Here is an 11,328-nt window from a genome sequence, read left to right as displayed (position 1 = left end):
ATGGAGAGAGAGTCATTGACCGGCTGCCTCCTGCATGCCCTACATTGGGGATCGAGCCTGCAACCCGGCATGTGCCCTTGATGGGAATCGAACCCGGGACCTTTCAGTCCGCAAGCCAATGCTCTATCCACTGAGCCATACTGGCTAGGGCCTCATTGATTTTTAGAGAGAGTGGAAGGAAAGGGAGGGAGGGGGAGAGGGAGAGAGAGAAACGTTGATGTGAGAGAGACACATCGATTGGTTGCCTCCTGCACATGCCCAACCGGGCTGGGGAATCTAACATGCAACCCAGGTACGTGCCCTTGACCAGGAATCAGACCCAGGACGCCTGGTGCACAGCTGACACTCTAACCATTGAGGAACACTGGCCAGGGCCAGATCACAGCTTTTTAGAAGAATTATGGAGCAAAGAGACCAGTTTTCTCACCAGTTCTTTCTTCCTTCCTTCTTTCTTCCTTCCTTCCTTCCTTCCTTCTTTCTTTCTTTCTTTCTTTCTTTCTTTCTTTCTTTCTTTCTTTCTTTCTTTCTTCCTTCCTTCCTTCCTTCCTTCCTTCCTTCCTTCCTTCCTTCCTTTCTTTCTTTATTAAATATATTTTTATTGATTTCAGAGAGGAAGGGAGAGGGGGAGAGAGAGGTAGAAACATCAATGATGAGAGAGAATCATGTATCGCTGCCTCCTGCACGCCCCCTACTGGGGATGGAGCCTGCAACCCGGGCCTGTGCCCTTGACGGGGGAATGGAACCCGGGACCCTTCAGTCTGCAGGCCAACGCTCTATCCACTGGACCAAACTGGCTAGGGCAGTGATGGCGAACCTTTTGAGCTCGGCGTGTCAGCATTTTGAAAAACCCTAACTTAACCCTGGTGCCGTGTCACATATAGCCATTTTTTGATCTTTGCAACCATAGTAAAACAAAGATTTATATTTTTGATACTTATTTTATATATTTAAATGCCATTTAACAAAGACATATCAACCCAAAAAAATGAGTTCGCCTGTCACCTCTGACACGCATGTCATAGGTTCGCCATCCCTGGAATAGGGCCTCACCAGTTTTTGCAAACCCTGGGGAGAAATCAAAGGACACTGGGTGCAATGCAGCAGGAAGATCTGGGTTCCAAAGAAGGAAGAAATGAGGGTGAGAACCACGGAGCCTGGGCATGGCCTGGCAGACACAGTTGGGTGAACCCCTGCGGAAATCCTAAACACAAGCACAGACCCTGAATCAGCCGCGTCTATGGGGTGGGCCCGAGCCCAGCCCTGCACTAGAGGCTGCTGCCCGTATAGGACCAGGCAGGCTGGGCGGCCAGGGAGGCAACGGCACACGATGGTCCGGGTGTTACCCCAGCCAAGGCCGACTTCCTGGAGGGCGGGTTCCGTGGAGCAGGAGGGCCGGTCAGGACCTGCTGCAGCAACAGACTTGCCCGTGAGGATTGAGCTCTTGTCCATTTTCTGTTTTTCTTAAAATATATTTTGATTGCCGAAACCGGTTTGGCTTGGTGGATAGAGCGTCGGCCTGCGGACTGAGGGGTCCCAGGTTCAATTCCGGTCAAGAGCATGTACCTGGGTTGCGGGCACATCCCCAGTGGGAGATGTGCAGGAGGCAGCTGATCGATGTTTCTAGCTCTCTATCTCTCTCCCTTCCTCTCTGTAGAAAATCAATAAAATATATTAAATATATATATATATATTTTTTGATTGATTTCAGAGAGGAAGGGAGAGGGAGAGAGAGACAGAAACAGTAATGATGAGAGAGAAACATGGATCGGCTGCCTCCTGCACGCCCCCGGCTAGGGATGGAGCCCGCAACTTGGCCACGTGCCCTGACTGGGAAGTTAACCGAGACCTCCTGGTTCGTAGGTCGATGCTCAGCCACTGAGCCACACCGGCCAGGCCGGGCTCTGCTCTTATGCGTCCTCCTTGGTGGGGGTACCTACTGCTCAGGCCTCCTGGGTTTCACCTGTTCTCCAATCCTGGCCTTCCAGCCTCTCTCAGCTCTGTGAACCCTAAAAGCTGTTGACCCCACAAAGAATATACCTGTCAGCAAGGACTGCTTGTGGGTAACTGGGCCCTAATTCATAATCAGAGTCTTATAGCTGTTGTTTACAGGGACCCCTCATGCACCCTGCGCGGGGCTGCCAGGCCTTCTGCACCAGGTCCCCGCTGTCTGAGCTGACCCTTATAAAGGTGCTCCTGGGATTGTATTTCGACCAATGGGCTGAGACCTACCTGCCTCATCCAATGGGAGCTGCACAGCTTCACCCTCATTTGCATCTTTACTGATCAATCAGAGCGGCTCCATCATGACCAGTCAGGGCTCAAGATTCTGACCAATCAGGACAGTGCGAATCGGACCAATCAAACGATGCACATTTGGATCCTTCATTTGCATTGAAATGGACCAATCAGGGACCAGGGCAGACATGTGCTCTGTATTATCGGGACTCCCCTTTGTCTCAGGGGAACACACTTTCAGTTTCCTGTGGAGGCTTCATTTCCTCGATGTGCAGACTGTTCACACGAATTAAGTGTCTCTCCAGATCGGGGACTCCTGTTGGCTTGATGGCAGTGACCTTTTGTGAACAAGGCCTTTCAAAAACGTTTGCTTAAGCCAGCGGTTCTCAACCTGTGGGTCAGGACCCCTTTGGCGGTCGAACGACCCTTTCGCAGGGGTCGCCTAAGACCATCCTGCATATCAGATATTGACATGACGATTCATCACAGTAGCAACATGACAGTGATGAAGTAGCCACGAAAATAATTTTATGGTTGGGTCACAACATGAGGAACTGTATTTAAAGGGCCAGAAGGTTGAGAACCATTGGCTTAAGCTAACCAGAGCCAGCCTCTGGAGTTCATGAGCAAGAACCCTAACTGATAAAAGCCCCAATTTACATACAAATTTGTGAAGGGGGGATGTCACGTCCTATTTCCCCAAGAAGGCCTCGGTATCTTCCATCCCCCCTGCTAATCTACATGGAAGCTACTCCTTCCATGGAGAAGTAGGTCTACGTCCCCTCTCGGATCTGGGCAGGCTTCCAGAAATAGAGTGTGGCGGAAGTGATGTTATGTGACTTCTAAAATCAGGTCTAGCCCTAACCGGTTTGGCTCAGTGGATAGAGTGTCAGCCTGCAGACTCAAAGGTCCCAGGTTCAATTCCGGTCAAGGGCATGTACCTTGGTTGCGGGCACATCCCCAGTAGGGGGTGTGCAGGAGGCAGCTGGTCAATGTTTTTCTCTCATTGATGTCTCTAACTCTCTATCCCTCTCTCCTCCTCTCTATAAAAAAAAATCAATAAAATATATATTTTTAAAAATAAAACCAGGTCCAAGAGCCCATGAAGCTTTGGCCTGGCCCCTTGAGATGCTTGCTCTGGTGGGGAAGTCAGCCCGCACGTAAGAAATTCAATGCCTCCATGCTGCACAGGCACCGGTAGGTGGTCCGGTTGACAGCCCCAGGCTCCGCCCAGCCGACAACCAGTATCAGCTGCCAGATGAGTGAGTGTGTCTTCTTGGATATCCAGCCCAGTCGAGCCTTCGGATGATGGCAGCCCCACCCAACAACTGCCTGGGAACCCCCCAGCGAGCCCTGCCCAGGTAAGCCTTCCCAAATTTTCGACCCACAAAACCGTGAACGAGAAACTGATTGTTTTAAGATGCTGAATTTTGAGATTACTTGTTTCTTGGCAATAGAAACTAGACACTCTTGCTTGCTTACTTATCTTATCCCACAGAAAGCGATATTTTCTCAGCAAGAGGAAAGATAACAGGTTAAAAGGCAATGAAACCTACATTTATTGAGGCCTACCCTGTACGGATCCTTTTCATGTACCACCTCATATAAAACGCTGATGAGTCTGTGACTTGGGGACAGTTATCCCTTGGCTGAAAAGAGGAATTGGGGGGCCCGGCCGGTGTGGCTCAGTGGTTGAGCATCGACCTATGAACCAGGAGGTCACGGTTGGATTCCGGTCAGGCCACAAGCCCAGGTTGTGGGCTCGATCCCCAGTGTGGGGTGTGCAGGAGGCACCCCATCAATGATTCTCTCTCATCATTGATGTTGCTATCTCTCTCTCCCTCTCCCTTCCTCTCTGAAATCAATGAAAACATATATTTAAAAAGAAATAAAAGAGGAATTGCGGCCCAGTGGGAGACAGGCAGCTAGACAAGTGTTAGCCTGCAGAGCAGGCGTCTTTTCTGCTGGCACAAAGCTCCCAAACGCAAGGATAAAGGAGCAAGTGAGGGAAGAAAGTTTAACAACATGATGTTGTTGTGAGAGTCAAGATGACTGAGCTCTGGGATTAAAGTGTCCACATTGCTTTGCCCCACGCATTAGTCAGATGACAGATGGATCATGTTGCCCGTGAGGTGGGGCTGAGGAATGGGAGCGTTCACAGAACCTTCCTGGTGCACAGTGTCACCAAGCGTGACCTAAGTGACCTCGGGTGCTTATAAACCCCCTCCTTTAATATATATTTTATTGATTTTTTTTTTTTTTTTTACAGAGAGGAAGGGAGAGCAACAGAGAATTAGAAACATCGATGAGAGAGAAACATCAACCAGGTGCCTCCTGCACACCCCCTACTGGGGATGTGCCCGCAACCAAGGTACATGCCCTTGACCAGAATCGAACCTGGGACCCTTCAGTCCGCAGGCCGGCGCTGCATCCACTGAGCCAAACCGGTCAGGGCAAACCCCCTCCTTTAGTTCCCACACCAGCCAGCACGTGGTTCGCCTTGAGATGTAGAGACAAAATGCATTCACATGAAGATGGGAACCAGGTGGCTTAGTAATACCGTGGGGCCCGGCCGGTGTGGCTCAGTGGTTGAGCATCGACCTCTGAACCAGGAGGTCACGGTTCGATTCCCGGTCAGGGCACATGCCCAGGTTGTGGGCTTGATCCCCAGTAGGGGGCATGCAGGAGGCGGCTGATGGATGATTCTCTCTCATCATTGATGTTTCTCTCTCTCTCTCTCTCTATTCCTCTCTGAAGTCAATAAAAATATATTTTTAAAAAAGCAAACAAACAAGACAAAGTAGTACCTCAGTGAGTTCCTGTGAGGAGCCAAGCACTGTATGACATTTCCCTAATCCTGCGAGATTGGCTGTCCCAGGGTGAGAAGTGGTGACACAGTTGCAGGGTATGAAGTTATGTGTCTCCAACATCAGCCAGTGAGGAAGTGCGGGTTGAAGGAGGGTCCCTCTGGGGTGGAGAAGGCAGGGTGGCAGGCGGGGACAGGCAGGGATTCAAGCCAAGGGCCCCCGTGAGCTGTGGGCACAGAGACCAGGCCCTGGAAGAAGAACCAGCAGAAGGTGGGGTCCCCAGAGGCCATGGAGTCAAAGCTGCCGAGGAAGGATCCATGTCCTCCCCCACCTATGGACACCCCACGGACCCACGTCTCACCTTCATTAACTCCCCCTAGAAGGGCACATCTATTCAACCTCTTTTTTTTCATAAGTTTTATTTTTTAAAATAAATTTGTATTGATTTCAGAGAGGAAGGGAGAAAGAGAGAGAGATAGAAACATCAATGATGAGAGAGAATCACTGATCGGCTGCCTCCTGCATGCCCCCTACTGGGGATCGAGCCTGCAACTCGGGCATGTGTCCTGACTGGGACTCGAACCGTGACCTCCTGGTTCATAGGTTGATGCTCAATCACTGAGCCACGCCAGCCGGGCCAACCTCTTCCACTTAGACGAGGCACCTGCAGCCAGAGAGGACTTGCCTAAGGCCCCCAGGTGTCAGCTCCCGACTCCTGGACCAGTCCCCTTTAGAGTCACCTTCCTTTGGTTCTGGGGATCAAACTTGGGCTATCGCCAGGGTGACCCTTTAATGTGTCATCCATACCGGAGCGAGAGGGGGCATTATTAATAATTACACCAGGACAGCAGGTGTACACAGGGCTGCCCTGGGCTAATGGGACGGATGGTCACCCTAGCGTGACAGCTGAGTGCCACCCGCCTGCCCACCAGGAGGGCCTCTCTGTGGCCGAAGGGACCTGAGACCTCGTCAGCAGCCTCCACACCTGGTGAGGGGCTGGGGGACACAGCAGCCGTGAGGGTCCCACCTTCCCCGGGGGGTTCAGGGTGCTCAGGACTGGCCGCTCTGTAACTGGACTCCCTCCCCGCCTGGGGCTGTGTATGCACAAACAGAGCCTGTGTGTATGGTCCCCACCCATCAGGGGCCCCGTGTCCCGCCCAACCCCTAGAGCTCCGGTTTCGGGTGCTTCCCTCTGGTGCTGGCCACTGACCCGGAGCTGTCCCCACCACAGCGCTGTGACACGGGCCGGCCGTGGGCCACAGGGCGTCCGTCTCTCCCGGCCTGGTAGCCGGGTCCCAGCAGAAGCTTCTAGGATGCCGGGGCCTGGGCTAGCTGTGCCCTTTGCTCCCCCTCCCTCCCACCTCTGCCCTCTCCTAAGAGTCACAAGCACCGCAGACTTCAGGGGTCTTGTGAAATGGCAGGTCCGGTCCTAACCGGTTTGGCTCAGTGGATAGAGCATCGGCCTGCGGACTGAAAGGTCCCAGGTTCAGTTCCGGTCAAGGGCATGTACCTTGGTTGCAGGCACATCCCCAGTAGAGGGTGTGCAGGAGGCAGCAGATCGATGTTTCTCTCTCATCGATGTTTCTAACTCTCTATCCCTTTCCCTTCCTCTCTGTAAAAAATTCAATAAAATATATATTTTTAAAAAAATGGCAGGTCCGGCTCCTGCCAGCCTGGATCGGGGCCCAGTGGCTGCCTTTCTAAGGAGTCCCAGGCAATGCCAATGCTGCCATTGCAGGGACCACTTTTCTTTTTTAAAACATTTTTTACAAATATATTTTATTGATTTTTTACAGAGAGGAAGGGAGAGGGATAGGGAGTTCGAAACATCCATGAGAGAGAAACATCCATCAGCTGCCTCCTGCACACTCCCTACTGGAGATGTGCCCGCAACCAAGGTACATGCCCTTGACCGGAATCGAACCTGGGACCCTTGAGTCCGCAGGCTGACGCTCTAGCCATTGAGCCAAACCGGTTAGGGCTTTAAAACATATTTTTATTGATTTTTAGAGAGAAAGGAAGGGAGTGAGAGACAGAAATTTGTTGTTCCACTTGTTGATGCATTTATTGGGTGCTTTTTACAAAATATATTCTTATTGATTTCAGAGAGAAAGGGAGAGTGAGAGAGAGAGAGAGAAACATCAATGATGAGAGAGAATCATGGATCGGCTGCCTCCTGCACGCCCCACACTGGGGATCAAGCCAGCAACCCGGGCATGTGCCCTTGACCTCCTGGTTCATAGGTCGACGCTCAACCACTGAGCCACACCGGCCGGGCTGGTTGCTTCTTATATGTGCCCTGACCAGGCACCTAACCCAAAACCTTGGCGTACTGGGATGATGATCTAACTAACTGAGCTGCCGGCCAGGGCCAAGACTTCCCATTTCAGAGGCTGCGGGATTCTGTGCCCTGTCAAAGCCAAACCCAGGGGTTCCTGCTCCCCACTCCGCTCTCCTCCTCTCTCCTCAGCTATTGGTTTCGTCTTGATCTTCCCTTCCTCCTCTCAGCGGAACGGTCAGTGGGACTCTTTCCTGACTGGGGACAGGGCTGCCAGTATTTTTTTTAAAAAATATATTTCTTTATTGATTTTAGAGAGGAAGGGAGAAGGAGAGAGAGAGATAGAAACATCAGCCAAAACTGGTTTGGCTCAGTGGATAGAGCGTCGGCCTGCGGACTGAAGGGTCCCAGGTTCGATTCCGGTCAAGGGCATGTGCCTGGGTTGCGGGCACATCTCCAGTGGGGAATGTGCAGGAGGCAGCTGATTGATGTTTCTCTCTCATTGATGTTTCTGACTATCTCTCTCCCTTCCTCTCTGTAAAAAATCAATAAAATATATTAAAAAAAAAAAAAAAAGAAAGAAACATCAATGATGAGAGAGAATCATTGATCGGCTGCCTCCTGCACACCCCCTACTGGGGATCGAGCCTGCAACCTGGGCATGTGCCCTTGGCCGGAATCGAACTTGGGACCCTTCAGTCCGCAGGCTGACGCTCTATCCACTGAGCCAAGCTGGCCAGGGCCTGCCAGTATTTCTAATAAAAGAAAAAAGAAATGCTTACATAGACCCCTGTCACAAACCTGACACTCCAACCAGGACACCCCCTCCTGGAAGGCAAGGATCTCGGGGAGTGTCTGGCCCAGCCCCCCTCTTTCCAGATGAGGAACCTGAGGCCCAGAATGAGGGCGGGACTGGCCCAAGGTTCCCAGCGAATGAGGCTCAGAGCCTGGGACGGAACACGCCCCTTCTGGTCCCAAGCCCATCATGGTCCCTTCCCCGTCCCCTTCCCCCTGACTCGGTTCCCTGGGGTGGGAAGGAGAGGACTCCAGGCAAGGACCTGGCTCTTTAAAACCCTCCCCCATGTCCAGGCCGAGCAGAAGGGGGCTGTGCAACGAGCCAGCCCTGGAGGTGACCTTGGTGGGGTGGGGGTGGGGGGAGGCATGGCAGCAGAGATTCGATGCCCGAGATAAGGGAGATCTGCGGGGGAGGGGAGGCAGCCAGCTGAGACTATCGCTGGGCACAGCAGCCAGCCCTGTTCCCAACCACCTACCCACCCAAGGGGGTAGAGAGAGGAGGGTGGGGTGGGGAGGGAAGGGGAAGGCATGGGGCAAGGACCAGTAAATGCATATCGCCTTCCCAGGCCTCCCCACCGCAGGGGTCCTGGGCTCACAGAGAAGGTGACCAAGTGAAATCATAGTGCTGCCTGCCTCTGGCTCCCTCCCACCTCCCTAACCCCCCTCCCCCCCTCCAATGACACCACCGCCTTCCCAAGATGCCTGTTTTGTTGTGGTGTTTCTCAAACTTCATCGTGTGTTCGCGTCCCTGGGGCTGGTATTAAACGCAGATTCCGATGTGGCAGGTGTGGGCTGGGCCTGAGGGTCTGCCTGTCCCATGATTCCATGCTGCTGGGCCAAGGGCCACACTTGTACTTTTATTTTTAATTTTTTAAAATATATTTTTATTGATTTCAGAGAGGAAGGGAGACAGAGAGAGAGATAGGAACATCAATGATGAGAGATAATGACTGATTGGCTTGCCTTCTGCACGCCCCCTACTGGGAATTGAGCCCACCACCCGGGCATGTGCCCTTGACTGGAATCGAACCTGGGACCCTTCAGTCCTCAGGCTGACGCTCTATCCACTGAGCCAAACCGGTTGGGGCTACATTTTATTTTATTACTAGGGACCCAGCACATGAAATCGTGTGAGACCCAGACCCGGCGCCCTGTGGGACACAGTGTCAAGTCCCCGCCCACCCACACCCGCCTTGCTGTGCACGCAGCCTCCTGGTGACCAGTCTTGGGTCGTTACAGTGTGACGGCATGACAACCAAGGAGTTTATATAATAGAGATCATGTTTTGTTTTGTTTTTTGTTTTTAATATATTTTATTGATTTTATACAGAGAGGAAGGGACAGGGATAGAGCGTTAGAAACATCGATGAGAGAGAAACATCGATCAGCTGCTTCCTGCACACCCCCCACTGGGGATGTGCCCGCAACCAAGGTACATGCCCTTGACCAGGAATCGAACCTGGGACCCTTTAGTCCGCAGGCCGACGCTCTATCCAGTGAGCCAAACCGGTTATGGAAAGATTATGTTTTGTGTGTTTTTAAAATATATTTTATTGGTTTTTCACAGAGAGGAAGGGAGAGGGATAGAAAGCCAGAAACATCGATGAGAGAGAAACATCGATCAGCCGCCTCTTGCTTGCCCCCCACTGGGGATGTGCCCGCAACCAAGGTACATGCCCTTGACCGGAATCAAACCCGGGACCCTTCGGTCCACAGGCCAACACTCTATCCACTGAGCCAAACCAGTCAGGGCAAGAGATTATGTTTTTTAAACCTATTTTTATTGATTTCAGAGAGGAAGGGAGAGGGAGAGAGAGAAATATCCATGATGACAGAGAATCACTGATCAGCTGCCTCCTGCACACCCCACACTAGGGATCGAGCCCGCAACCGGGGCATGCGCCCTGAGCAGGAATCAAACCGTGACCTCCCGGTTCATAGGTTGATGCTCAACCACTGAGCCACGCCGGCCGGGCAATCTATGCGTAATTCTCAGCACAGTGCTTAGCACATGGGAAGCACCATCTAAGCTTCATTGACTGTAACGAAGTTATTATTTTCTGCCTCTAAGCCACGGGGTGACACCTGAGTTTCAGGATGGCTGGCTGCTGAGCTCACATGTACCTGGACAGTCAAGTTCCTGGTTCAAGTCCAAGAGGAAGGCAGGAACGTGGCCAGGTGCCTCAGGAGAAGGTTGGGCCAGGTGAGCTGGAACGCGTAGTCACTGGGCATGGACACCGTCCTCTTCCTCTCACCCTGTGCTCTGGGCGGATGGCGGGGCTCGAGGCTGCACACAGCTTTATCCCTTCAGCATGATCCAGAGAGTGAGTCAGAGAGCGGTGTTTGGACACGGCTGCGATCTATCATTTGGCTCATGGATTGGGAGAACTCTGTGTGCTCTTTCTTAATATCCTGAGTCTACCTGTGGGTGTGTGTGGCTGGTCTGTTTCCTCTCTCTCTTTCCTCGCCCATATCCACAGCACTTAGTCTCTGGGAATCTTGAGGATCAAAGAATCATGGGGTGAACCAGGAGGTCACGGTTCCATTCCCGGTCAGGGCACATGCCCGGGTTGTGGGCTCCATCCCCAGTAGGGGGGCAGGCAGGAGGCAGCTGATCCATGATTCTCTCTCATCGTGGATGTTTCTTTTTAAAAAATATGTATTTTTATTGAGTTCAGAGAGAAAGGGAGAGGGAGAGAGCGAGAGAGAAACATCCATGATGAGAGAGAATCATGGATCGGCTGCCTCCTGCACGCCCCCTACTGGGGATCGAGCCCACAACCTGGGCATGTGCCCTGACCGGGAATCAAACAGTGACCTCCTGGTTCATAGGTTGATGTTCAACCACTGAGCCACACCGGCTGGGCTCATCATTGATGTTTCTATCTCTCTCTCCCTCTCTGAAATCAATAAACAAAATATATTTTTTAAAAAATCGGGGGGTCAAGGGGATCCTACCCACTGAACTCTGGGAGCATCGGAAAGAAATTTTCATCATCGGAGATTTTAAGTTTCCAGGGGCTTGAGGGAAGACTCGCTGGGCTGGCTTGGCAGTAGTTCAGCTCTCATTAGTCTGATCTGATTCATGCAAATAAGGCCTCCGTGAGTTTCAGGCAAACGCAGGTGCCTTCAAGGGCCAGGCAGGTAAATTAGGGACTGAAATGAGCAGATGGAAGGGCACACAGGAGACCACGGACGGGCGGATGGACGGAC

The 11,328-nt window shown here is 52.1% G+C and overlaps 1 long non-coding RNA gene across 1 annotated transcript; it reads left to right on the top strand.

Annotated features, from left to right (window-relative positions):
• The first annotated feature begins 3,151 nt into the window (after nucleotides 1-3,151).
• LOC132222845 (uncharacterized) lies at nucleotides 3,152-10,539 on the top strand. The gene is made up of 2 exons (XR_009450319.1): nucleotides 3,152-3,596; nucleotides 10,187-10,539. It is a non-coding gene; the product is annotated as an uncharacterized LOC132222845 (long non-coding RNA).
• Nucleotides 10,540-11,328: the final 789 nt, after the last annotated feature.

This window comes from Myotis daubentonii, chromosome 21, assembly GCF_963259705.1.
Source record: "Myotis daubentonii chromosome 21, mMyoDau2.1, whole genome shotgun sequence".
NCBI lineage: Eukaryota > Metazoa > Chordata > Mammalia > Chiroptera > Vespertilionidae > Myotis > Myotis daubentonii.
The sequence above is the reverse complement of the archived record's forward strand: the minus strand, read 5'-3'. Positions and strand labels throughout refer to the sequence as shown.